We start from the raw sequence: 26,990 nt of genomic DNA on the forward strand, positions 1-26,990 counted from the left end.
GTATATGTATAATAAGGTAAGGAATAATGAGTAGTGATTAGGACTCTGATTTGTGAAAAAGGTTGTTGGAAACGAAGAATCGTACTTTAAGAGTTATGAAATGTATGTAAATGCGTGAATGTATTACAATGCCGGCGAAAATTTTTTGGACACTGTTATATCAATAGGATTTCGTTTCTACAGATGTGTAACGCAAATTCTTGACCTGTGAATTTTTGTAAATCAGACTGTCACTGTAGCGGGAACTGCTGTCGTAAACATTTCGGTAAGAAAGTTAAGTGACCACCTGCACGTAATGCGTCGTGGGCACCCAGCTGCGCGACAGCCACCTGGAAACAAGCCATTAGTGTGTGCCTTTCTGAGGCACAAGAAAAAAAAGGGCCATTATCCTCGCTATTGACATTTCTTTGTAGAAAGCGTCGCAAATACGCAAATACGACACGCTCAAACTTGAAAACATATGATTACACTATGGAGTTCTTAATTTATGATATTTACTGAAATGAAATGATGAGAAACATTTCATGTCTATTGTCTTGCTAGTTGGAAGATTGTTTACTGCATTATGAAATGACTTATGGCTAGCGAATGACGTTTCACGCCTTGCTTTACCTATTTTGTTTAATATCTAGTTTCTAGCTGTACTGCAGCATTGGTTACAGTAAAATTTAATGGATGTACTAATATAGATATTTTATGCCTATAGATCCAGTAAATAATAACTTTATGATGTACTTAAAAAACGAAGGAGCACAAAAAGACTTCCCTTCACAGGAAATGCATACATAATTTTCTTTTCAAGTACTTGGTAATTTTTATGGTAGAATAACTGCTTGTGGTGCACCACTTTAATGACATAGATATTAATATGTGAATAGACATTTCCCCTTTTCTGCATTGTTGTCTTTACTGTAATATTATTTCTGCTTGAGCTTTGTCATGTTTAGCTATAAGCTAGTGCATTTGCTGCTGCTGTTTACCAGGCATAGTGTTACTGAATTTGACTTTGTATTACTCTGTTAAGCTAGTTTTATTATTAATTTATTTTTCTTGTTGCTGCACATTGACTCATATTAGTTGTAATGTTGCACTGCTTGGTAATTTAGATTTACTGTAGCTTTTTTGCCAATTTGCATTTTTTTGTTATTGCTGCTTGTATTAATTGTTTCTTGCTTCTGCATTGCGTCTTCCCTTAGTTTAGCATCTGAGCTCAGTAGGTTTAAGTTAGCTTAAGAGGGGGTAGACTATATAAGAAACTAACTATGATGAATTGAAAGAAAAGCATTTAGATGCTATAAGAAAATGGTTTGGCCAAAAAAAAGTATTTTGAAAGAGGATATGAACAAAAATTAGGGTTTAGGGACAACAGGTTTAGGTAGGATTTTCTTGCAAATAAATGATGAGGTAAGATAATGGAAAATAAATAATGAGGTAAGAAATATGTGAACATATAAATACAGAAAGCATGCTTGGATAGGATTTTTTTGGTGGAAACAAATGTTGAAATAAGACGAAAGATCTATGGAATGAAGTTTTGGGTTGGACTGCAGTACCAAATGTTACCCTGAAAACAAACCCTGTCCTTTCCTTTTGTGTTATCCCACTATGTGTTTGTGTACCCTTGTGTATTTATTTTCTTCCTATCTCTGTGTACTTTTTCATAGAATTTTTTCTCTTCTAATACTAAGCTACATTCACTATGATGAGGAATACTGTTATCCTCAAATATAATTTGCATTAATAACATGTTATTTACTTCATAAAGATGTTTACACATTATTTATTCTGTTTTGTTCTAATGCTCATGTGTGAAATTGATGTTTCAAAAGTTATTCTGATCTTTTATGTATTTACTTATGTCATAATTCCTGTAACACTGATGTATTTGTTATTTCGATTCTTTTGTAAAGCCTGCATTACTATAAATGTTATCTGTACTATTATGTTCTTTAATGATATATTTTGTACCTTTGTTATTGTATTCTTATGTTATAAAATTGTAATTGACACCACTTCATCAAGTTAAGTAACTTGTAAATGACATTTCACTGCACACGTTTCTGTTGGTCATAGTATATGCACAATATGTGAGAAGTAGGGACTGATAGTGTTTGCAAGTGTGTTGATAATTCACTGGTTAACAGCATTGCTACTTCTAAGGACAATTCCAAAAACTTTGTGAGTGGACAAGTGGTGAGTTATGGACTTGTTATATTATCCGCAAGACTCTTCAATGGTGATTGTGCGCCTGCACAGTCAAACAGATGGCTGCTGGCCATCTCTACAAGGACTACAGTGGGTCTACATTTTTGATGACTCACCAATACCATTATTTCTACAAGGACTGCAGTGGGTCTGCACCTCTGGTGGCCCACCAATACCGTAATCTCTACCAGGCCTACAATGGGTCTACTCTGTGTTGACCTACCTACCAATATTCTTCAAAACTTCGACTGACTCTGCTGTGGGTTTTCTCTGTTGTGGCCCATTACCTGTCTGCATGTCAAGAGTCAGCACTGTCTTTCCGTTGGAAGGACAACACTACTTCTTCAAGACTGCATGGAAATCCACTACTTCCGTGTGCATTTTCTTTTATTGCTCAGTCTTTGAGAAAAACACTGCTATTTTACTGTGATGAATGATCAGGACTGTCTATATGGACTGTGAGAAAATTTTAGCTTTTGACCAACATTGTATCAATAAGTGTGTGCATTTGATTTCTTTGTTATTGTAATCATAATTATGAAAAAAAAATTCAAATCTGTATTGGCCACTGCCCAAAACAATTTGTAAATTTTTTTGTGGGGAGCATGGGGGCAATGTAAGTAGGCTGTTTAGGTTTTCTTATTGGTAACGCCACGTAGCGCTCTGTATGAAAAATCACTGGCTGTGCCGTGTGCAGTCTGTGGCTGGTTTGCATTGTTGTCTGCCATTGTAGTGTTAGGCAGCGGCAGCTGGATGCTAACAGCGCGTAGCGTTGCGCAGTTGGAGGTGAGCCGCCAGCAGTGGTGGACGTGGGAGAGAGATGGCGAGACAGGGTGTCATGAACTGATATATATATTATGAATATTAAGGTAAATACATTGTTTGTTCTCTATCAAAATCTTTCATATGCTAACTATGCCTATCAGTAGTTAGTGCCTTCAGTAGTTTGAATCTTTTATTTAGCTGGCAGTAGTGGCGTTCGCTGTATTGCAGTAGCTTGAGTAACGAAGATATTTGTGAGGTAAGTGATTTGTGAAACGTATAGGTTAATGTTAGTCAGGGCCATTCTTTCATAGGGATTTTTGGAAGTTGCACTAAAAATATTTTGTGTCAGTTTAAAGCACAGTTCTGTATAACTTTTCTAAGGGGACGTTTCAGTATTACATATAAATTACATAGACTTACACAGAACACGACATATTTAAAGTGTAAAATGAATTCATTTTTTAAAAAAAATCAATAATGTACAAAAGCATGTTGTTAGTTAGTTAGGGGGATTAATGTCCGTCACAGACAATCTGATAGTGCCACCTCTTATGCCTTCGTACCTAGTCAGTCATTCAACTTCTGTAATGAATTAACTAATAACAACAATAACAATAATAATAATAATAATAATAATAATAATGGCTGATAACATACACGTGGCACATGGTTGCTCATCTAAAGCCAGCTACATCTATCAGTAGCTACAAAGTAAAGAGAAAATTTAAAATACCATATTTGGGTGTCAGTATCTAGACATGCCATGAGCACTTTCCTGCCATTCCTTAACATGCATACAAATAATTGTACTGATGTTTTAAATTCAGCTGGATAGTACATAGTGAAATATTGGTTTTCCATGGTGTATTGTGATCAATCTCCGCCATAGATAATAAATGACTAGTATCTAACATCAACTTTCAGATTGGCAACTAATGCTGCAAAGTAGCCATTGAGCCCCCTTTTGCAGCAGTGAGACGTGCCGGCAGTGCAAGTTGTGGACCGGCAAGAGACGAGTGTCTGCGGGTCGATGGTAAGACGTTCACCACGACGCCAGAAGTGTACAATCTATTCCTTCCTCCCTCCCTTCGCTCCCGGACGCTGTCTTCACCGCCGTCAGTCCAACATTTCAACCTGTCGCAACGGAAACCCGAGAGAAATGGGTACCGAAATAAGGTAGCTAAAGCAGACCAGCTTGAGGAAGCCGAAGTCGGGCAAGTTTCACAGGACCCTTCAGCGGTCTGCATCTGACAAAAGGTTGCAATTCCAGCCCAACATGACTACAAGATAACCAGGTCTAATATCCGTTTAAAAGATAAAGTAATTTATTACAAAAGGTGTGGTGATGGCACAATCATCTTGTTCAGTGGTACAGTAGATGAAATAGAACCATCTGCAAATGCCATGAGTAACATTCATCCCAATATCTAATTTACTGTTGAATATCAGACAGAAGAGGGTATCAATCTTGATCTTAGAATAAAAAGGTTGAACCAAAAAGCATACCTTTGAAATTCATAGAAAACGCACCACTGTAGAAGTAATTGTAAATAATTCTTCATGCCACCCAACACAGCACAAAATGGCTTATAGCAGATCCGTGTTAAATCCTGTACATAAAATTCCCCTCGGCTGGTCTGCCAAGGTGAAAGAAATCAATGTTATCAGAACTACAGGTAAAAGTAATGGCTATAAGCTACACATAATTGACCACATACATAATAAAATTAAATGTACTGAGTCACCTGAAGGTAATTCACACACAGCTGCACAAAAGGATCTGTCCGCATGTATTCCCATCCTAGGAGGTACGTCACACCAAACTGCCAGTCTCTTCAGAGCACAAAAGTGTAAATAAGTTTTCACAGCAATAACAGTGAGCAACAATATATTATACACAGAAACAATACCACCAACCTAGGCCTAGAAAAATCAGGAATTTACAAGATCTGCGACAACTGACCAGCTTTTATCTTTGATAGACTGACAGAAGCTTCATGAAAAAATGAACACATATTTAAATAAAATTAACTTTTATTGCCCCCTCAGGGGACACCGCCTTAACGAAACACTGTCTGTGTGGGCGATGGGGTTTGTGTGATCCAACGAAATGGAGGACAATGCCGGTTGTGGTGTAGCTACCAGCAGGGTCTCCCAAGCCAGACAGGTCTCCACAGAGGATCCAGACAAAGTGTGTCTCACAATGTCCCGTCTAGTGTCCTATCCTGTCCTGTCCTATGCTATTCTGTTCTGTTCCACCCTATACACTGCCTTCATTTCCTTCTCCTCCTTGTGACTGTGTGGCAGCAGACACAGCCCCCTAATGCGGACCGCGGAAGATCCTTGGAAACCAGGACAACGTTGATGCACGTAGGCCTTACTGCGAAGGGATGGATAGCGTTCTGTAGTCGTGGTGAAGACAAGCTATCTAAGGGATAAGGCCCTGAAATGAAACCTTGGCAGGTGTCCAGGCCATGAGGTGGAAGCCCACCAGGACACTCTGGGGCTGTGGCCTGATAACCAGCACCACCAAAAAACACATATCACAGAAACTAAAAGGAGAAACAGCCGCATCTCAAGGATATGACCTGTGGCCTGAAAAGGAAAACCTGTATTGGATTATGGAATGTGAGGACGTTGAGAGAGGCAGGGAGCCTAAGACAGGTCGAAAAGGAGATGGAGAACTATCGACTAGATATATTAGGACTAAGTGAAATAAGGTGGCCAGAATCTGGGGAATTCCAAACACAAAATGGTTGCTGTATGCGGGTCAGACAGGTGACGACGCGATGCGTAGGAATGGTGTAGGGCTCTTACTATCTAAAAGCAGAGAGAAGAGCTCACTGGAGTGGAAACCAGTCTCAGAACGGATAATAACCACCCGCTTGAAAACAAATGTGTGATATGTCACTGTAATTCAATACTATGCACCTACTGAAATAGCTAAAGGAGAATTAAAATATGCATTTTATACAGAGCTTAACGGAGTCCTTATACAAACAAATTCTAGGGACCTAAAAACTTTAATGGGTGACTTGAACGCAAAAGTTGGTTCATAAAATGAAGGGCTTGAACATATCATGGGCGTGTATGGCGTGGGGATGAGAAATGTAAGTGGTGAACTGTTGATAGACATGACCTGGTCATTGGAGGCACATCGTTTCCGCATCGTAACTGCCATTAGATAACATGGGTTTCTCCTGACCACGTTACCGAAAATCAAGTAGACCACATAGTCATAAGCCGCAAGTTCCGACACTCTCTGTTAGATGTCAGGAATAGAAGAGGAGCAGACATTGGAAATGACCACTACCTAGTTTTGGCGGAATCCAGACTGACGATAGTGGCAAATAGAACCAAGCTCATTCACAGGTGCAAGAAAATAGATGTGGCAAGGTTAAAATACCAACAGATCGAAGAAACATTTGTCCTTGAACTACAAAACAGATTCTAGGTCCTCTCTGAAGAAAACTTTATGGAAGAGGGAATTGAAACATTGGGCAAAAAATCAAAGACAGTTATTTAGATGCTGCAGAAAAAATCTTAGGATTTAAGGCACATCAAAGGAAAGAATGGATGTCCAATGCTACATGGAATGAAATCAGCCACAGGAAAGAACTAAAACTTAAGTTAATTTTTTGTAAGACAAGAGAGCACAAGAGCGAGCACAGAAAGAATACATGGAGGCGAACAAAAAAGTGAAAATATGGCTACGTCGAGATAAAAGGAAATGGATAGATGAGCAAGCAAAATTAGCAAAAGAGGCAGCAAGACAAGGAAATATGAAAGAGCTCTACAATATTACCAAACGGTTGTCAATGAAGAACTTCAGACATGAAGGACCATTTAAGAACAAGGATGGGGTGAGGCTTACTACTCAACAGGCACAGCTACAGAGATGGGATGAGCACTTCAAGGAACTTTTAAATTGTGAAGACAGCCAAGAGGAACAGGTAAGAGATGTTTCAGAGGAAGTCGAAGAAGATCAAGATACAAATTTGCAGTGCCCCACAATGGACGAAATTAAGATTGACTTGAAAACACTAAAAAATGCAAAGGCTCCAGGCCTAGACAACATAGCACCGGAGCTCTTAAAAGCCGATATTGAAAGTACTGTTAAAATGCTACATCCTTTGCTGAAGCATATTTGGCTTGACGAGAAATCTCCAAAGGAGTGGAAGAATGGTTTGGTGGTAAAGTTCCCAAAAAAGGGAAATTTATCAGACTGTAACAACTGGTGTGGTATTACATTGTTGTCAGTGCCCAGTAAGGTCCTCACCAGAATTATTTTAAACAGACTTGAAGAATCCCTTGAAAAGCAACTGCATTAAGAAGAGGCCGGTTTTAGGGCACAACACAGTTGTGTTGATCTTATTAACACTCTCAGGATCATTTTAGAGCAAAGCAAAGAATTCCCAGTAACCATGTACCTGGCATTCATTGATTTTCAAAAGGCCTTCGATTCCGTGAAACATAAAGTGCTCTGGCAGGTGTTGCGAAAGTATGGCCTACCACAGAAGATTTTAAATATCATAAAAGATCTACATGATGGCTACAAATGTTGCGTACAGCACAAGGGAAATATGACAGAGCCCATAAAAGTAACAACTGGAGTCCGGCAGGGTTGCATTTTTATCACAGGAGATGAGGAATCCAGTGGCGAATCCATGAAAGTCTGGAGGATTTGGATTTTGCAGACGACATAGTTTTATTAGCTCAAAGGCTGACTGATGTGCAACCTAAATTAAATTTGCTGAAAGAAGAAGCAGAGACTGCTGGCCTCAAGATAAATACAGGCAAAACAAAGGAACACGGAACTGCCACTGTTGACAGGTGAGCAGCGGATGTATCTGGGTAGTATAGTGATGGAAGATGGTGAAGCTGGAGATGTCGTGAAAAACAGCATTAAAAAGACAAATGCTGACTTCATACAATTGTATCCAATATGTAAAAATAGAAATATCACGTACAAAACAAAAGTCCGTATTTTTAGTAAAAATGTGAAGGCTGTCCTTCTGTACGCCAGTGAAAGCTGGAAAATGGATAAAAAGATAACATCCCAGTTACAAAGCTTCATAAATAGATGTCTTCGGCGCATCATGAATATCTGGTGGCCAGGAAAAATATGTAATGAGGAGCTCTGGCGAATAACAATTCAGATACCTACAGAAGACCAGATACAAGAGACAAAGTGGGGTTGGTTGGGGTACACCTTGAGAAAACCAGATGGAGCCATGGAGAAAAAGCAATGGAATTCAATCCCCAGGGAACAAGGAAGAGAGTAGGACCAAGGGGCACAGTGGAATGGGAAACAAAATGAGCTGGCAAGACCTGGGCAGAATTGAGGCAAATAGCTAAAGACAGAGACGGATGGCGAGTTCTCCTGGGTGCCCTATACCCCCATAGGGGCCAAAGAAATTAAGTCAAGTAAGTCCACTTTTATTCGATCCCTTCACACCGCAATTTAATAGGTGAGTCACCAACCACCCTTAATATATGAAGGCTGCTCCTTTGTGAATGACACCACTTTTCCTCTCATATTCTCGTCTTTAACAATTCACCCAATAAAATTTCAACAGTTCATACACAGACATACAATGCAACAGTAATATCGCCTTTTTCTCTTTCCAATCACACCTTAACATATTTTTTGGAAAAACAAAAGGCGGACCTTCTGTTGCTGAAGGTCTATCGATAAAAACCTTCGTATTACCTCAAAATATCTCATTGCAGCCACTTTGTGACGTAGCAATACGTCTGGTCACAACGCCTAGAACAAGAGGCATGGAGATCACCTGTCAGCCCCTCTTTTGTCAGAGTCTCGCTTGGCCTCCATATTCTCACCATTCACTTATCTTAAAATCTTGAATATATGGCATCTGAATCTACGTTATTGACGAGTAAGGATACATCTAGCTGTCTGCAGTTAAGTCGCAGAGCCCTGCTAATTCTCTCGAAATCGCATCATATTGCCACAGCATTATTCCATTAGTTAGAAGACTCTCTGCCTAGGAGTGTCACACTGTGTAAGTGATCATCACGATAGTCCAAATAGCACTGAAAGGTGGGTTTCTTACAAAATCGGTAGAATTAGGCACGAAACCAGTATTTACAAGCGTCTTATTGACGAATTTATTTCCTTCGGTGAGGAATCTACATTGCATTGGCAACTGTGGATGTTCTAGCAAATTTCAGCTGGGATGCGTCCATACCAGGCAAACGCAGTACACTTTCTATCTACTATTCGTTAATGCTATCTAGGAATGATCCTATATCACGCAGATATAGCAGAGAAGAAGGCAAACAAGTACGGTCTATGGCGGTCTTATTTGATTTATTTTGTATGGATTTGCTGTATCTTTGAAGTGTTGTGGGAATATATCACAGTTTTCACCCCAACCACTCACGTGATGCAAACGCTGCTGTAATCACATAATTCGTCTCCATTTCTGAGTATTTAGAAGATGCGACACGTTAAATAATATCCGGATTTTACTCAATTCCTAGATGGAATTATGCTACAATATTTCGAAGAAACGAATCACTTTTGGTGCGTCGCAAACGACATACAGACACCTCAAGTTTGCGGTAACGTTTGTTCTTCCTCTTTTTAAATACGGTGTCCGACTATACCAGTAAATGTAGCTTATATTAGTGTTTGCTAGTAAATATCCGGATACTGCCGATCAGATTGCATATCACAAAAAAGGTCCTGGTGTGTCCCATCTTCCGCTCGCTGATCCAGAATTTTACAGTAGATTTATTTCTTGCTTCTGAGGTTTTCTTTGATGTTGCTTGTAAGGAAAGGTTGGTGAAACCAAGTCATCCTTCACTGACCGAAACAAAATTTGGCTGGATTTTGTCTGGTAGGAAACCTTCAGCTGCAGGCCACATCCCTCGGTCTACAGTGACCTCGAGCTTTGTTAGGGGTGACAATTCAAATTCCAAACTGCAAAGGTTTTGGGAGTTAGAGGACCTGGTTACGGAAACGATGAGTAAGCAGGATAAAATATGTGAGGCTCACTTTCAGCACCACGTAGCACGAGATGATGTAGGGAGGTTTGTGATTCGAGTACCTATGAAACCAGACTGAAAACTTTTAGGTGATCCACGACAAGCCTCTCAGAGAATGGCGCATCTTCATATTTAAAAGGCAACCGAATTTTCAGAAGGAATATGCTTCATTAATGAATGAATATGGCGAACTTGGACACGTGGAGATCTCTAATTCTCAAGGTATTGTTGGTACAAAGTGTTACCTTCCACATCACGCTGTCTTCAAAGAATGCAACTCCACTACTAAGTTGAGGACAGTATTTGATGGCTCTGCTGCCACTTCCAATGGAGTATCTCTCAATTATATCCTGATGGTTGGTCCCACTGTCCAGCCAGATTTATTTTCCATTATTATAAAATTTCGCTCCTTTCATGTGGCTCTGTCAGCTGACATAGCAAAAATGTATCGCCAAGTCTCTCTCCATCCTGACGAGAGGAACTTCCAGAGAATTGTGTGGCAGGAATCACTGTATGCAAGAGTATAGACTGTGTACGTTCACTTGTGGGACCGCTCCTGCTGCCTTTCTTGCTACCAGCTGTCTTCAACAGTTGGCTTTGTAAAATCAAAACAGGTTTCCAATGGCATCGCAAGCGTTAATGCCTAGCTTTTATGTGGACGACTTCTTAGGTGGACCAGCTACAGAAGCTGAAGCTCAGGAACTTCAATTCAGCTGACTCAGCTACTTGCTTCTGGGGGTTTCCACTGAGGAAATAGTGTTCCAATGGACACAAGGTCATGGAATAAAATCCTGTGCAGGACAGAGAAACGACTTTGCCTTCTCATCTTACTGGTGAACAAGCCATAACAACATTAGGGATATTATGGCACCCTGGTTCTGATACATTCCAGTGCCATGTGCAGCTCAAGAGTCATCGGCTCTCAAACTTTACCAAGCGCAATGTCCTGCCTACAGTAGCATCAATCTATGACCCACCCGAGCTTCTAGGACTAGCAGTCATAAGACGTAAATTGTTTTTGTAGCGCTTGTGCCAACTAAGACTTGATTGGGACGAAATTCTTCCATCCAAACTCACTAATGAATGGAATGCTGTTTGTGTGCAACTGCACTCCCTAAATTATATTTTGATTAACAGGAAGGTCATTCCCTGTCCCCAGTATGTTAAATTAGTAATTCATGGTTTTTGTGACACTTCACAGTTGGCATATGGTGCATGTGTATACGTCAGATGTGTTCTCCCCAATAACAGTGTTTTGATCTAATTGGCTGCAGCCAAATTTCTGGTTGCCCCTGTAAAGAAACAGTCTCTTCCACGACTGGAATTGTGTGGTGCTCTGCTTTTTGCTTGAGTCATTCACAAGGTGGACAATGTCTTTAACATCACAGATAGTGCCATCACTGAAATGGTCCTGTAGCCACTTTTCATTAGTCCAGTAGCCCACTTTTACTAGCATTTCTCTTTCTTTTCCTTGTTTCTCTCTTTTCATTACTCATTGAATCAATGTGGTTGTGTGTCACGTTGCTAGATGGTGGCGTACTTTGCTGCAGAACGTCTGCGATAGTTGCACAGATTCAGCAGCAGTTGTACAGAATAGCCAACTCTCATAGTGGTCAAGCAGGCGAAGAGGTTTGTGCTACTTGTGAGAAATCTACCTGCGTTAAGCCGTCGGCACACGGACCGTGCATCCGAACGTTGAGCGTTGAGCGTGCCGAGTTTCTGACGTCATAGCGTGGTATAGCTCGTTTGGTAGTCTTTCCGAACGTGCAGAGTAATATCTAGCATGTCAGATAATCTGAGCGTGCGTCTGAGCGTTGACCAATGAGATGGCTAAACACCACCTGCATCATATGCACGCCATCTCCCTTCAGCAATAAGATGTGAGGGGCCATATTAAATTTCATTTCAAGCCTGTACGTATATATGCCATTTCTGAACACCAGCAAATTGAGAATCATTGTAAACTCTTGTTAACTGTGTAATCTGTTGCAATAAAAAAAATGAGAAACATCATATTCGTGGCAAAAGAATGATTTAACTTGTGTATTATGTGAGTATGCTATTTGAAGGCAGCAATACACTGAGTATGCACCCAAATCACATTGTTATTGGTACAATTTGTCATAATTAAATTTCAGTTAGTAACATAGCTATGATTAAAGCTTTCACATTTCCGTTTTTATTAGGTTCTGTTGCTTTATTATTAATTTAATATAAGTATATAATATAATTTTTGATGTTATGTAAATATAAGTTCAACTTTCTTTGGGTGTTCCATTGGCTTGATCAACAGGACACCTTGCACTACTTGTGTAAAGCTATTTTGCTCCATTTTCTTTTACGCTTCGTAATTCACGTGTTGCAAAGATTCTGCTAATGGGTAGGGACGGTGATCAAGTAAGACTGTCCTAGGGGTTTTACTAAAATGTAGCAATGATGAAATAATGTTTTCTTATGCGAAGAAGTATTGCAAATTTGTATCACACTGTTTGTAATGTAACTTTTATAAACCTTTTGACAGAGTGGTCCGCAATGTAACACATCATGTCATGTCATGTAATATAATACACGATGACGAAATATATTTCGGGTGAACAACCTGGTGTGAGTGTACAAAGGACACAATATTCCGTCAATCGACCTTGTTTCCATCATCATGTGTGCTGATTATGACCGACGCTGTGAACACCAACGACACACGAGATTGCAACAGCTTAATAAGTCTGCAAAAGCCGAGCATTGCTTGTAAGAACTTCACGGCATGGATTATGACGAGACCAAAGTCCTAACACAGCCTTCGAAACATTGGGACTGTATTATCAAAGAAACTCTAGAGAGCAGAGTAAGAAAACCTGAACTGAATCGTGACAGCGGCTATTCCCTTAACCAAGCTTGGGAACCAGCCATTACCCGCATTAAGGAGAAGATAGAAATATCCCAGACTGCAAAACTTCCTGTGCGCGGACCTACAAGGGAACACCCACACGCTGGGCCACAAGCCAGGAGTCGAACCACGATGTGGATGTCCGAGAAAGCGGACAGTGGAGGGAGCGCCACATGGAGGGGGAGGGGTAACCTGATATATACCTCACGCCTGCTGTCCCTTGGCAGCACATCAGCACACCTCATGATGGCAACAAGGTCGATTGCAGAAATATTGTGTCCTTTCTACAATCACACCAGGCTCTTCACCGGAGATTTATTTCGTCATGAGATACGCCTGGAGAAATTGAAGAATCATATGATATGCAATGTCATGAATAACATGCAAAATGCCAATGGCATGTTTACTACTGCTGGCGAATCTTCCGGATTTTATGCACGGGATCAGGTTTCTGGATCATCAAATTTGCAAGATGCACGTGTATCAACACCATTCAGCTAGGAGGCTCGTTAAAAAAGCACGAGTGTATCAGGACGTTTTGATGTAAATGTCTTCGAAGCTGCCAGTTAGGTTGAATAGCTATTTCCCATCATTTACATCTTTGCTTCTACCCCGGACATATTCGCCTTTTCTGTGTGTTATCGAAGCATTTTTCATTCTGGTTCCCAACCTTTACTCTAACATAATTTTGACATTAAACTATCATAGCCTAGCAACCGATGCAGATTGTTGTTGACTCAGGCAACGACTAACTCGTTATAAGTCTCTTTAGTGTCTTTCGAACCATGTTGCTTGTATCGTGGAAACGGGTAAAGCTTTCACAAAACGAGAGGACGACCATTAATTACATGTTTCTGCCTATCTTCTTACAAAATATGAACCGATTCACACGATATTATCTGGCAACTCTTCCATTTGGTCCGTGTTTGCATAGAAAACCAGTAATATCAGAAATTGAGTCCGCCTTGGTGCAAAACACCTTGTTATTCGTTTATTTCTTTACTATCCCTCTCGAGACAGACGCGAACAACAAAAGTTTTGCTTTTCTGTGAAAAAGCTGCCACATAACATCCAAAGAACATGACATGATATTCGCTAAGTAAAAATACGACAATAGAAAAAGAGCACAGATAATATGTCATAAACAGCGCCAATAATTGCTTAAAACATGCTGTAGCATAAGATTAAAAAAATCCACTGATGATGGCGATATTTGTCGCCGAAACTAGTTTGGGATAATAAAGAAATTAACGAATATTAAGGTGTTTGGCATCAAGGCTGACTCAATTTCTCATATTACTATTCACACGAGTATTAAACACAAAGCTGGCGCGAGTGAAAACCCAATGAAATGCCTTTTTAGGGCATGCGAAGCCCGAATGAAACTGTATTTTTTAAAACGAGATTCCAGTTTTATCCAAAGTATGCACTTTTTATTAATTTGACTAATTTTAAACCGTTCCCGCGCATTCAGATCACGTAAGTAGTTGCAAGTGCTACATTTGTCTCGACCTTAAACCATTGCATCTTGACAACAGACGCAGATAACTGAATAAAATAATTCCGTTTGGCTCTCTTCTTTTATTTACCTTAGTGCTAAGTCGGAACCGATTGGTAAGAGTTTGAAGTATACGAGTGGTGCGCTTCAAAACCTCCCACAAAAATGTTGTTTTCTCCTTTTTTTTGCACGTAAAATCTAAACGAAGCAAGATTTTTTATAGCGGCTAAAACTTATCTTATCCCAAGGTCCGATACATCGGTATCTGTATACTTCTGGAAAACTCCCATGAGTACAAGTGCAAGACGACTTTACTACTCATATGAGTAGACATCGATAATTTGATGGCATGGGAACATCCCTTCTCTCCACAGACTTATTAAAGCGGTGTGCACAGTGACGTCACCCGAAGAATTAGATCATAGTACCGTTAACTTCGCTACAACCTATTCTTCTGCAGAGATGATTTTTATGCATATAAAACCTGTTACTTGCAGTAGATTATAACCGAACGGGGACCGCCAGTGAAATAGTAGACCACTAAGCAAATGCAGCACACCTGTAATTTATGAAGTGCGACAGGCAATTTCAAAAAAATAGTTCAGACAAAATAGGTTCCAACAGCAAGTCGCTGATTGCAGTAGACTCGAAATATCCCGAAGCGGGAAATAAACAGTGCTTTATTCCAATTTGGTCCACGAAACTATTAGCCATACTCAAATGAAAATATATGGGTCCAGAAACGTTCAAGTCTCCAACATCTACGATGTGTATATGCAGATGAATGGAAATTTGTACCAAGTCTGGGATTCGAACCCGGGCCCCTGCTCCGTAGGCAGACCCAATAAGCAGTACGCCACCCTATCTATGCATCTTCGAATTATCTGAAGCGTAGATGTGTCTTTATATAGAGAATCAAACGCCGTTTCTGTTTTTTCCTAATCTTGTTATTCTACGTCCCAAGTTTCTGACTTGAATTTCCTACATAAACGCTGAAGGAAGATATGAGCTATATGGCTACCTGGTTGAACTGACAACTTCATTTGGATAACAGATCAAATACCATCATTCGGCAGATAGGAATCGAACAAGACCTTTTATTCAAATAAAGAATATTCTCATTGAGACACAGTTCCCAACACACAGTGCACTACACAAGTACGTAAAATTCTCTCATATAGCTTAATATGATGCCCTGTACGGTAGGAACAAAGTCTCAATAAACTGTTTTAGTGAACTAAAATATGTTGTTTTACATCTGTGTGGCCAAAAGATGATTATTTACTGAAACTAACTAACAGCTTAATGTCGAATTCAGGTTAACGTTAATTATCGGTATCAAAACGTGAAATATACCATGCCATTTCTTGTAGAACTTTCACTCTATGATCACTAAATTTCTAAAAGTAGTGCTCCCGTTAAATTCTGCAATCTTAAAAGCACAAAAATATTCTTTACAGGATTGCACATGTTATCCATTTTTGACGATTACTGCTCTTTAAAGCAACAGATACATCCCAGCACACTATGGAAGGTGGATGCAAAAATACAGTAGGAATTCTGTGCTCCATCACAGCGGAATCGGTCATCTTCTACACGGCCATTGGCAGCACATACCCAGCTGTACCCTGGGTCACTTCCTCTGCGCTAGAGGGCAGTTGCTTTGTTTTGACAGGAAACTCAGTTTTCCGTCACATGACTGCCCGTCGTCGAATCATCGTAGCCCGGACACGCCCAGGTTGCACGATATATAAAGGTACACACGGAAATATTTTTCTGCAGTTGCGTTTTAGTGCACAGTTCCACTGTAAGTATTATTTAAGATGTACCGTAATGTGTTGGTTTTATTACGAAGGGCTCTTTTGACTGAGTGTAAAGGATACTTCTTGAAATTTTAAGGTTACTTAAGAAAGTGGATTAGTGGTATTTTGGGTTGGAAGTGCGTACACTGACGAAGTATGGCTATATTTTATTGTGACCCCAATGCAGCAGTAAGAAGTCAGTGAAAGCGTTCACTCATGGTTGATCGTGAAAGTACTCCAAAATAGTAGGCGTTGAGGTGTAAAGGTAAATGTTCAGGGTCATCATTCAAATTGTTTAGCTTTCTGAAATCGTGTTAATACGGAGTTTAAACACGAAGTTGTTCAGATTCTCACACTTTTTCAAATGATGCAGAGAAATTTTTGGGGGGAAATTCTTTATGGTCTACGGTAGTTAAATGCAAGGTGCTGGGTTTGATTTCAGACTCTGCTGGCAGTGTTCTGTTAGGCAGCTTCCCGATATCATAGCTGTGTAGTGAAAGATTCAGAGATCTGGTTATCTCGGTGATGGAGAAATAAAAATTGGTTGTATTCATATCAGATAACGGAATTTTGCCACACTATTCGTGGCTTCATTTTCATGACAATTACCGAACCTCCATGTCATGTCTTCTAAAGTAGCAAACTGTTTCGTCCCCGTAGGTTGCCTTATTCTTTGATTGGGCGACTTGATTGCTACGATTGTGTGACTATTTTAAAGTAGTACAGAACGGTCTCCAGGCATAATACAAAATATCCAAAAGCAGTACATCATGCAAGAGCCCAATGCGTCATTGTAGCAAGTGTGCTGCTATGATTTATAGTATGAAGGCAACGAATTTTTCACAGGCACCACTTAAAAAATTACTGACACTCGCAATAGCAAGTTTTGACGAAATGAGACTGACAAACGAAGAAAAGAAATGGCATTGTTTCGCATTGTTGCGTCATCGCGATCTTGTTCACGCTTACTATTAGTGGAGAATGACATATTACCAAAAACCTGAAACGTAGAGATGGAAAACTAGTAAATGGGAATAAAGTAGGTATTTCTGTAACTGAAAGAATAACCTAGTTAACCAGATACACACACTGTGTGTGACTAGTGTATTGAAACATAGTAATAAAATATAGGGAACTGCTTCGACAGGACACCCACCTTAAGCCACAAATGGTGATATTAACGAAATGAAAGATGCATTTCAGCCAAAGGGCTCATCTTAAGGTGCTTTGTCAATGTCAGCTTTACATCATTTCGTTCGTTACTTTTAGTTGTAGACGTATGGTTCTGGATAGTATTTATGTACAAATACACAATGCAAACGTTCTGTGCCTTCGGCAGGTAATGCTCTTGCTATTAAGGGACTGTTCAAAATCCGCCTTCAAGGCTTTGCATGGCTAAAATTCAACCCGCTATCTGTGATACGGTACATGGTACTTTCTAAAACCGTAGTTGGTGGAACACACAGCATTTATGCCCACAAACCATGAGGCTGCAAAGCTCATACGCAGTATGTAATAGATTCTTCACCATTAATTACGCTGTCTGGTTTGTTTTTCTAGGTAGGTACCGGCAACCATGGATCTGCTTCCTCAGCAGTTTGCCGCGCCTAGTGTGGTAAGGCACCGTGACAGTAACAATACAGAATGTTCTATTTTCACTTGAAATACTATGCCAGAGAAGTTTAATATCGGTTATTTATTGATAGTATATGTTTCCACAACGGAATGTTGTGGAATAATTTAGCAGCTCCACATGTCTTAAACGGCTTAACGTTGTGTAATGCTGATGTACTAGTCAAAAATCTTAGTGTAGAATCTAGACCTCGTGTCTAGACAATCTAAACGGCCATTTAACTGCTGTTAAGGTGTTACATGCTTCTCGACCCGCCTGCAACACGTTGGTGTGCTACTGTCGTAGGTAGTTCACTGCTACATACGAACTTTCATAATAGATTTAATGTAGAAATAGGCTACGGTGAAGATTCTGTGTCGGGGGTGACTTAAATTTCTTAAATGTTTATGGACCTTAGACTGCAGGTTTGCACCAAATAATCACTGAGGTATACCGACGCATTTTGCGTGTTACTGTTCATCAGTGGCTTAATAAATGGAAGCGAATCGTCTGATGGAACAAATACCGCCTTCGTTCAGTTGCAGGCGGTTCGAATAAAATGTATTTAAATAGTTGACTGCAAATAGTGACATAGGAAAAATGTTTGCAGATTCCTTGCACTGACCTCACGCGTCCGGTACCGTCAGTCACACTAACAGCGCATGGCAGTATCAGCAGAATAAAGGTAAGCCAACGTATCGTATTTCTTTTAAATGGTAAAATGTTTCTTCTGCCACATACGAGTTGATGTAATTAGGTGCCTTTCAAGAACCATAGATACTAACTGGACTCGCAAACTCTGCTCCTGAGCGAGTTACCAATAGGAAAAAGCGTAAAACAGCGCTGTAGCAAAATGGTTTGTCCTCAGACGCAAAACTCCAATTGTGGCATAACTGGCGACATGTTGTATTAGTAATGACGTCAATATTTTTTTTTTTCGTGGTCGTTGCACTCAGAATACCGCTTCCATTCTCAAGGAGCTGCTATCCTGTTTACGAAAGTATTATTCAAATGTTGTCTATTCAGACCTCATCACTGCAGCCTCTCACTAACCTTCAGAATGAGAACCCTCCTGTGTCGAAATGAAATTCGGGCGACAGCGTGAGTTTTCAAACTTTACAACTGCAGAGTAAGAATGAGATAGCGATAATTGTCTTTTGCAATGAATGAGCCGTGGCTTAATCTGCTTGAAGCACAAACCCCGTAACTTCCATCGCCACTTGCCCGTAATCGCCTTGTCTTCAGGCACAGTAAATTACTGAACGTTGCCGAGTGTCTTCATGGAAAATGACTCCCAGTAGCTAAGCACGAAACTTTGTCCGCCCACTAAACACGGAGTAACAGTATTAACCCTTTTGCCTGCCTGTTCTCTTGAGTGATTCTTCCACAAACATATTTGATGCCTCTTCATAGATGAGGTAGTACGAAGCTTGTCCACTTCTGCTAATAACCTGAATTTGAGACCTTGTTAACCTGCAAATGTTTCAGCGAATGTCCAATCGTGATAGGCTCGAAATACAGTCGCATATTCGTGCTGCAGTTAACAGAGGCGGCTCTGCAGAAAGATGTTTGCGGCGACCACGTCGAGGTTGAAGTCCATTACTGCGGCCTAAACCTCACGGACCACTACTTGCGCTTGGGTATAATAAGGAACAGACTGTTCCCGGTTATCATGGGCAGCGAATGTTCCGGCATCGTGACACGTGTGGGCAGTGCAGTCACCGATCTGCAGGTAAGGCACGCTTTCTTTTTCCCAGCAAAGCTGTAGTTTCCAAGAGAAAAGCTAATGCTCTAATATTCTGTTGCAGGCGGGCCAGAAAGTGCTGTGTCTGCAAATGCAAGGTGGTCTGTTTAGGCATGTTGTCCACGTCCAACGCAAGTACTGCTTTCCGCTGCCGGAAGATATTAGCCTAAAAGATGCTGTCAGTCTTGGTCTAAACTTCGTTGTGGCCCACTTCTGCCTGTATAAATTCGGATGCCTTGCGAACGCGGAAAAAGTATTTATGCAGTCGGTCGCAGGTAAACTTTAATTATGTGATGCAGTTTTCACTAGGCTCATTGTCGTATACTAGTGCATACTTTTATTCCATTTTCGATAACGTAATAATGTAGCAAGTGTCACATCCGTATAGCATTTGCTATGGTGTGGCTACGTTTCGGGTTCCTCTAGATGTCAGGTGTCCACTATACACAGGAAGCGACTACACGTGTAGCAAGATCTGTGTAGTGGAGTAGGCGGTTCTTTAGGTTACAGTCTAGTTTCGACGACGATCAACCTAGCAATAGTCTGTGTACTTGTGAATTGTCGTAGCTGTTTTGGAAAGCGTGTCAGAGCTTTAAGCGCTGATGGCAAGCACTGAAGCTGAAATAGTTACAGGAACTGAAAGCTGGCTAAAGCTGGAGGTAAAGTTTGCTGAAATTTTTAGAGGCGCTAACAGTCTTCAGAAAGGGTGGATGAAATAAAGTAGGTGGTGGTGTTTGTCTCTTGGTATTAGGTATTTCCTGCGAATTACTGTGGGTAGAGGTTGTCCTCAACAGCCGTACCAAAATAATTGGCTCCTTCTACCGACCCCCAGCTCAGATAAATAGTAGCTGAACAGTTCAAAGAAAATTTGAATCTCGTTACAAATATAATACAGTTATAATTGATGGAGACTTCATTCTGCCCTCGATTTGTTGGCGAAAATAAATGTTCGAAGCCGATGGTAGACAGGAACTTTGTTCCGAAATGGTACTAAATGCTTTCTCTGAGAATGACTTGGTCCAATTAGTTCATGGGCCCACACGAATTGTAAACGGTTGCGAAAACACGCTTGACCTCTTAGCCACAAATAATCCTGATCTAATAAAGCGTCATGACGGATACAGGGATTAGTGAACACAAGGTCATTGTAGCGTGTCTATGAACCATGTCAACCAAAACCACTAAAAAGAAGCGCAAAATATATCTAAAACAGCAGGTAAAAATTCGCTTGATTCCTTCATGAGTGGGTCTAATCTAATTATGTAACCGTAGACCAGATGTGGCTCTAATTCGAAGGTACAGTATCGACAGCAATAGATAGCCGTAGCACATAAGTTAACAAGCGACGGGAGTGTTACACCGTGGTACTGAAAACATCAGAACACTGTTGCAGAAGAAACGAAAAAAGCATACCAAATCCAGAAAAACGCAAATCCCGAAGACTAGCTGAGTTTCACGGAAGCTCGAAATGCAGAGCGGGCGTCAATGCGAGATGCTTTCAATAGTTTCCACAACGAAAGTCTCGAAATATTGTAGGAAACCTAGAGATTCTGGTCATATGTAAGGTACACCAGTGGCAAAAGTCGCTACCGTCACCGCGCGATAGCGATGGAAATGTTTGGGATAATGGTACCGCTAAAACGGAGTTAACACATAGTTTCCGTAGTGTCTTCACGAGAGAGGATGAAGTAAATATTCCAGAACAAGTTATGTGTTGCGAAACAACTCAAATCAATTAAGGCAAGTCTTCCGGTCCAGATGGTATACCAGTTGGGTTCCTTTCTGAGTATGCAGACAGAATAGCGCCTTTCTTAGCAATCGCATACAACCGCTCACTTGACGAAAGGTTTGTTCCTAAAGGCTGGAAAGTAGCACGGGTTACACCGAAGTTCAAGAATGGAAATAGGTGCAACCCATTGAATTACAGACCCAGATCACTGACCAAAATTCGCAGTAGGATTTTGGAGCTTATACTGTACTGGTACATTATGAAATACCTTGAAGAAAAGACTTGATACATAACAGATTCAGAAAATACCGTTCTTGTGCAACACATGAAGTAGTGTCTGCTGTCGACAAAGGATCTCAGATCGATTTGATACTCCGAGAAAGCTTTTGATATCGTTCCCGACAAGCGACTATTAACAAAAATTGCGTGCATATGGAGTATAGTCTCAGTTGACTGGATTCGCGATTTCCTCTCATATCACAGTTGGTAGTGATAGACGATAAATCCAGTAGATCAGAAGTGATATCTGGCGTTCTGTAAGGTAGTGTCATAGGCCCTCTGCTTTTCCTGGTTTAAATAAATGATCTAGGTCGTAATCTGAGCAGCCCCTTCTACTTCTAGCTGATGACGCTGTAATTCACCGTCTTGTAAAATCATCAGACGGTAAACTAGAGAGAATCTGTATGGTGCGAAAAGTGACAATTGGCACTGAATAAAGAAAAGTGCGAGGTCGTCCACATGGGTACTAAGAGAAATCAGATACATTTAGGGTATACGATAAATCGCACGAATCTGAGGGCTCAGTTCTACTAAATACCTAGGAATTACAATTACGAGCAACTTAAATTGGAAAGACACCGTAGAAACCACGTAGGTGAAGCAGACTGCGCTTTGTTAGCAGAACACATAGAAGCAAGAGACAGCATACACTGAACTTGTCCGCCCTCTGTTGAAATATTGCTGCGCGGTATGGGATCTTCAACGGGTTGGATTGACGGAGGACATATAAAAATTGCACAGAAGGGTACCCCGTTTCGTGTCATCGCGCAACAGGGGTGAATGTCATTGATAGTCGAGTTGGGGTGGGAGTCACTGCAACGAAGGCGGTTTTCTTTGCGACGAGATCTATTTGCGAAATTTCAATTACCAACAACATTTTGACAGCCACCTACATAGGGAGAAATGATCATAAAATAAGAGAAATCTGATCTCGAGCGGAAAGATTTAGGTGTCCTGTTCCCGCGCGCCATTCGAGAGGGGAGTGGTATAATAGTAGAATGAAAACGATCTGGTGAACCCTCTGCCAGGCACGAAGTGTGAATTGCAGAGTAACCGTGTGGATGTAGACACACACCTGCCGTAGCGTAACAGCAGAGCGACATTCTCGTATGACGTCGAACATAAATTAACTGGGACAAAGAGAGGATACAGGTATTCTTTTTCCGTCCTCGTTGACATCACAACAGAAAAGTGCCCTAGCTACGACGATGAAACTGCCAGGGCACAAAATACTTGTCTGTGGGAATTTGACACGTTTTCCAACCTTACGTTAGACTGCCACCGAAATTTTCATTCCATTATAACCGGTAGTGTCATAAACCTACCTCCTGTAGCCACCGAGAATGTCGGCTGTATTTTATACGGACGAAATATTCATTATCTGCAGCAGTCGTAAAGTAAAAGGACTAGAGACGGCGCACTGCAATATTTGCTCGGTCGCATCAATTCGAGCACACAGGCTGGTAGTGCGAAAATGTTAACCAGTTCACTTACGTGTTGAAAATGTATAGGTCCACCAAATTACAGAAACTGAAAGAACAAGGAAAGGAATATCAAATGGAGACAGTGTTCCTGGTGTACTTACCGTTACGTGGTGAATAAAGACTACTGAAAAGTTTTGTAACTACCGTTTCAAGAGCATTTTAGAAAGTGTTAAATTTGAGATTAGGGATAACTCAGTCCTTCGGACAAGGCACAAGTACCATGTGAACACACTGCTCAGAAATTTAGTGGTGTTGTCCTCGTATAGTTGTCTGGGATTTTAGCTATTAGCATCCACACACGGGTGCACGGTTACGCGAAAGTTGTGGAAGAGCTTTAGTTTCTAAATTTGGGTGAGATTGAAGTAAAAATAGGTGCACTGGATGTGGGAAACTGGTTGTAATGTGTTTAGGATTTCTGATAAATCAAATAACGTTAATGACACAGAAAATGGTCTTAGACGCAACATGGGATTGACCTGAAGCACATACACTGTTTAATGGACTAAGCGACAGGATGTGCTGAAATAAATGCCTCGAACGTCCAAAGGCAGGTATGCTGGACTCGAACTTCTCCGGTATTGCACCCAAACATCAGCTTAGCGACTTCAGTATGGAATATTCGGATGTAAATAGCAGTAATACAACTAAAATTCCTGCAACCAGCTACAAAACAAAATTGGAACCTCTGGTGCTCTTGGGACCAGGTGTGGCATACTCAGAATTTGCTGCTCAATACTTAGTTGCATTACTTTAGCTCACTGGCGCTGAATCTTCGTTAATTCGATACAAATTCCCGTCTCATTTCAGGTGGTGTCGGCACGGCACTCATCCAGCTTGCTCAGACCGTGGACGATGTGGAAGTTGTAGGGACAGCTTCAGAATCAAAGCACGAAAAGCTCCGTTCTCTTGGCGTGAAGCGGGTATTTCGTCATGACGACTATGAAACCGAAATACTGCAGAATTACCCTGAAGGTGTTGATATCGTGGTAAACACCAATGGTGGAAGCGATCTTGAGAAGTGCCTAAAAATTCTCCGACCTGTCGGGAAGTTGGTACTACTAGGTAAGTACAACAGAGAAACGGTGCAGTAACAATCGTGTTCGCTCTTACTACACTTAGCTTTTCTATGACGAGTAGGGCTGTCATTATACGTTGCCTGAATATAATAGCTCACATGCCAGAATGCTTTACTCCATCTCGTGGTATGGTGCGGATCCCGTGTAGAAAAATTTATTTTCGGTATCGGTTGAATACTTCCTTACATTAGTCTCAATTTCATAAATAGGACACGTCGCTAGTCCTTATTATCGTTGAGAGGCCAGTGAACTGCCACTGGTATGGCGTTGGGTGTGCTGTAATAGCGATAAAGGGCTGTCGATGCAGCCAGAGAGCAGCTGAAATTCCATAAATCGGGACGGAAGCTACGGGGACACTCTCCTTAGTCTGGTTTGATACTATTTTAGTCTTTCCATCTCTGTGTAACGTACATCAACTATTGCCTTTTCGTATTTCTCTTAAACTGCCCCTGACTTACGAATTCCGTACCTTTCGGCTCTGTCGTAGTCGATAACTCCTTGCCTTTCCTTCTGATAAGGTGTATCCATGGACTTACATCCATGCTGTTAAATGCTTCGTGTTTCCTGTCCACTTGCCAACATTCTCAGGCAGAAACAGATTTCAAACGCCTAAAATTTTATCCCTACTTACGAAGCTCGCATAACTAGATGCACAGCTTTCACAAAACGCTTTGTCTAGGCCAGTCGGCGACTAGTACCTAGTCGGTCATGGTAAACGGGTTTTTAAACTGTAGAAAGTGCTATCAGTTTTGATCTTGGTCGGCCCAGGATGAAATAATTAAAATAAACGTTTGGTTTCAACCCATAGCCTTAGAATAAAACTTGGGTGGAAATTGAAATACCAGAATGAGTCGTTTAGTTACATCCATATTTACGTAAATGATCGTAGACCAAATATGCGAAACATGGAACGTGTCGAATAGATGGTTTTGCTAAGGGCGCTCGTACTAGATAGGAATGGAAGTCTTACCCTACTGAGTAGGGCACGTACCACCTTGTGAAGTAGTTCAAATGTGACAATGTTCATTCGAAAATTGGTTTGATTGCGTGTCGTACTACTTCGTCTAGAGAAGGGTGCTGTGTACTCCTCAGTACGACAGTTATAGATAGCGCCGTAAAAGGTTTAAAACAGTGTGACGACGGAAACGTAGCCTCCACGGAGCATGTGATGACTTGCCCAACTGATATTGATCAAAGGTGGGCTGAGGCGTGATAATTTTACTAAGTTAAACCATAAAACGACTTCAGGTGGAAAGTGTGCTGGTGAATAGCCGAAGGCAACAAAAGTAGTCTGACCAGTATAGAAAGATGGTGGTCCAATGGCGGGGAAAGCAGTGTGAACCTTCGTCAGCCTGTTCTGAATTAGTGAAGAACGTGACAGATGCTGCTACCGTGTCCGCTGGCGTTCATTTTCCCCTACTGCAGCAATAATACCGTAGAGCCATCGTGCCCAAGATGCGGCACCCACTCCCCAATAATTAGGGAAGAGTTCTGATCCTGATACACCAGGACGGTGCCAGTACGATGTAGTGTCCAGATCATGCCACAATCCAGGACAAGGCTCATCTACATTTGGCGTGATACGTGGATTCCTTTGCTGAAGAAAAATGCAGAAATGTTCAACTGGCAAGTGCGTTCTTCTGGCCTGATTCTCGAGGAATATATTTTAGCTCCGTTGAGATCCATATGTTTAGGCTCTTCGCAGGATCTAGGTGTTGTGTTCCACACCAAACCGAGTTCAAAGTTGATTTGCAGCAGGAAAAAACTACCTGCAAAGCTAATGTGTAGATACTAATCGCTCAATTATTAGATAGGTTGGGTTGGACTACGTAACTCACTGTAACATATTCAAGGAACACCTATATTCCGCTAGCAGTATTACTGTTCGTGGCGGAGACCACTAAATTTATCGTTTGGCTGTCCTAGCCGCGAATGATAGGTGAGACACATAGCTGGTAAGCTTATGTGGACGCAACTATCTAATTTTACATTCATAATTTTCAGCGAGCGATACGCATTAGGAAGCAGTATATTGCAGCTTTTATTTCGGACATAAAGAAATGGCTCCTAAAATTACCCAACAAGAGCTCGGCCGAAGTGGCACAGGACGACGGTTCGGCGGTTCAAACCCCCCGTTCGGCCATCCTGATTGAGGTTCTGAATTTCCCTAAACGGCTTCAGGCAAATGCCGGGATGGTGCCTTCGAAAGGACACTGCCTACCTCTTTACCCATTCTTAACATACTCACTGCTTGGTCCACTTCTCCCAACCCAACCAAGAATTTGGCAACCCTTCTCCCAAAGATTCGGTAACCCTTTGAGTAACAGTGGTTTTCACCTGATCAGTTTCTCATAGTACCAGTGCCTTCAGAGTACAGCAGCCGATGCTGTTGTACGATACAGCTAAAGGCACAACGAAGTACTTCTGCAAGCGTAGTGCATCGTAGCAGTCGCAGCGTCCCGAGATGCAGAGGGCGCGAACATTTTGCTATGCGTCAGCAACATTGTCGGTTCTTATGGAGATCATCCTGAGGCCCACACTGAATTGTAGTACATCTAAAATTGCTGTAATGCAAATCTGGGTACGTACTACTGCTTTGATTCTGAAAGCTGTGGAGAAGCGAGCGATTTGGATGAAATACTAACATATTTCAGATCCATTTCTGCTTATTCAGGACTGTGATAGGGTTGAAGCGTATCCACGGCAGTAACGAGATGCACGACTGTGTGAGCAAAATGCGGATTTGCTTTGAAATACATCCTGTAAAATGCTGGGTGACTGACCACTCAGTGGTTCATCCAAGTGTCTGTCTACGTTTCGCAGTTCATCCTGATACGCGACTTTACCTATACTAAAAGGTACTTAGTGAAAAAATTCTGTATTGTTGAGATCCAAAGG

At 41.1% G+C, this 26,990-nt stretch overlaps 1 protein-coding gene across 1 annotated transcript in view; it reads left to right on the top strand.

Moving 5' to 3' along the window:
• The window catches only part of LOC126267393 (synaptic vesicle membrane protein VAT-1 homolog), a 118,285-nt gene that overhangs the window by 43,922 nt on the left and 47,373 nt on the right, over positions 1–26,990 (top strand). The gene's annotated exons all lie outside the window — the stretch shown is intronic.

This window comes from Schistocerca gregaria, chromosome 4, assembly GCF_023897955.1.
Source record: "Schistocerca gregaria isolate iqSchGreg1 chromosome 4, iqSchGreg1.2, whole genome shotgun sequence".
NCBI classification, from domain to species: domain Eukaryota; kingdom Metazoa; phylum Arthropoda; class Insecta; order Orthoptera; family Acrididae; genus Schistocerca; species Schistocerca gregaria.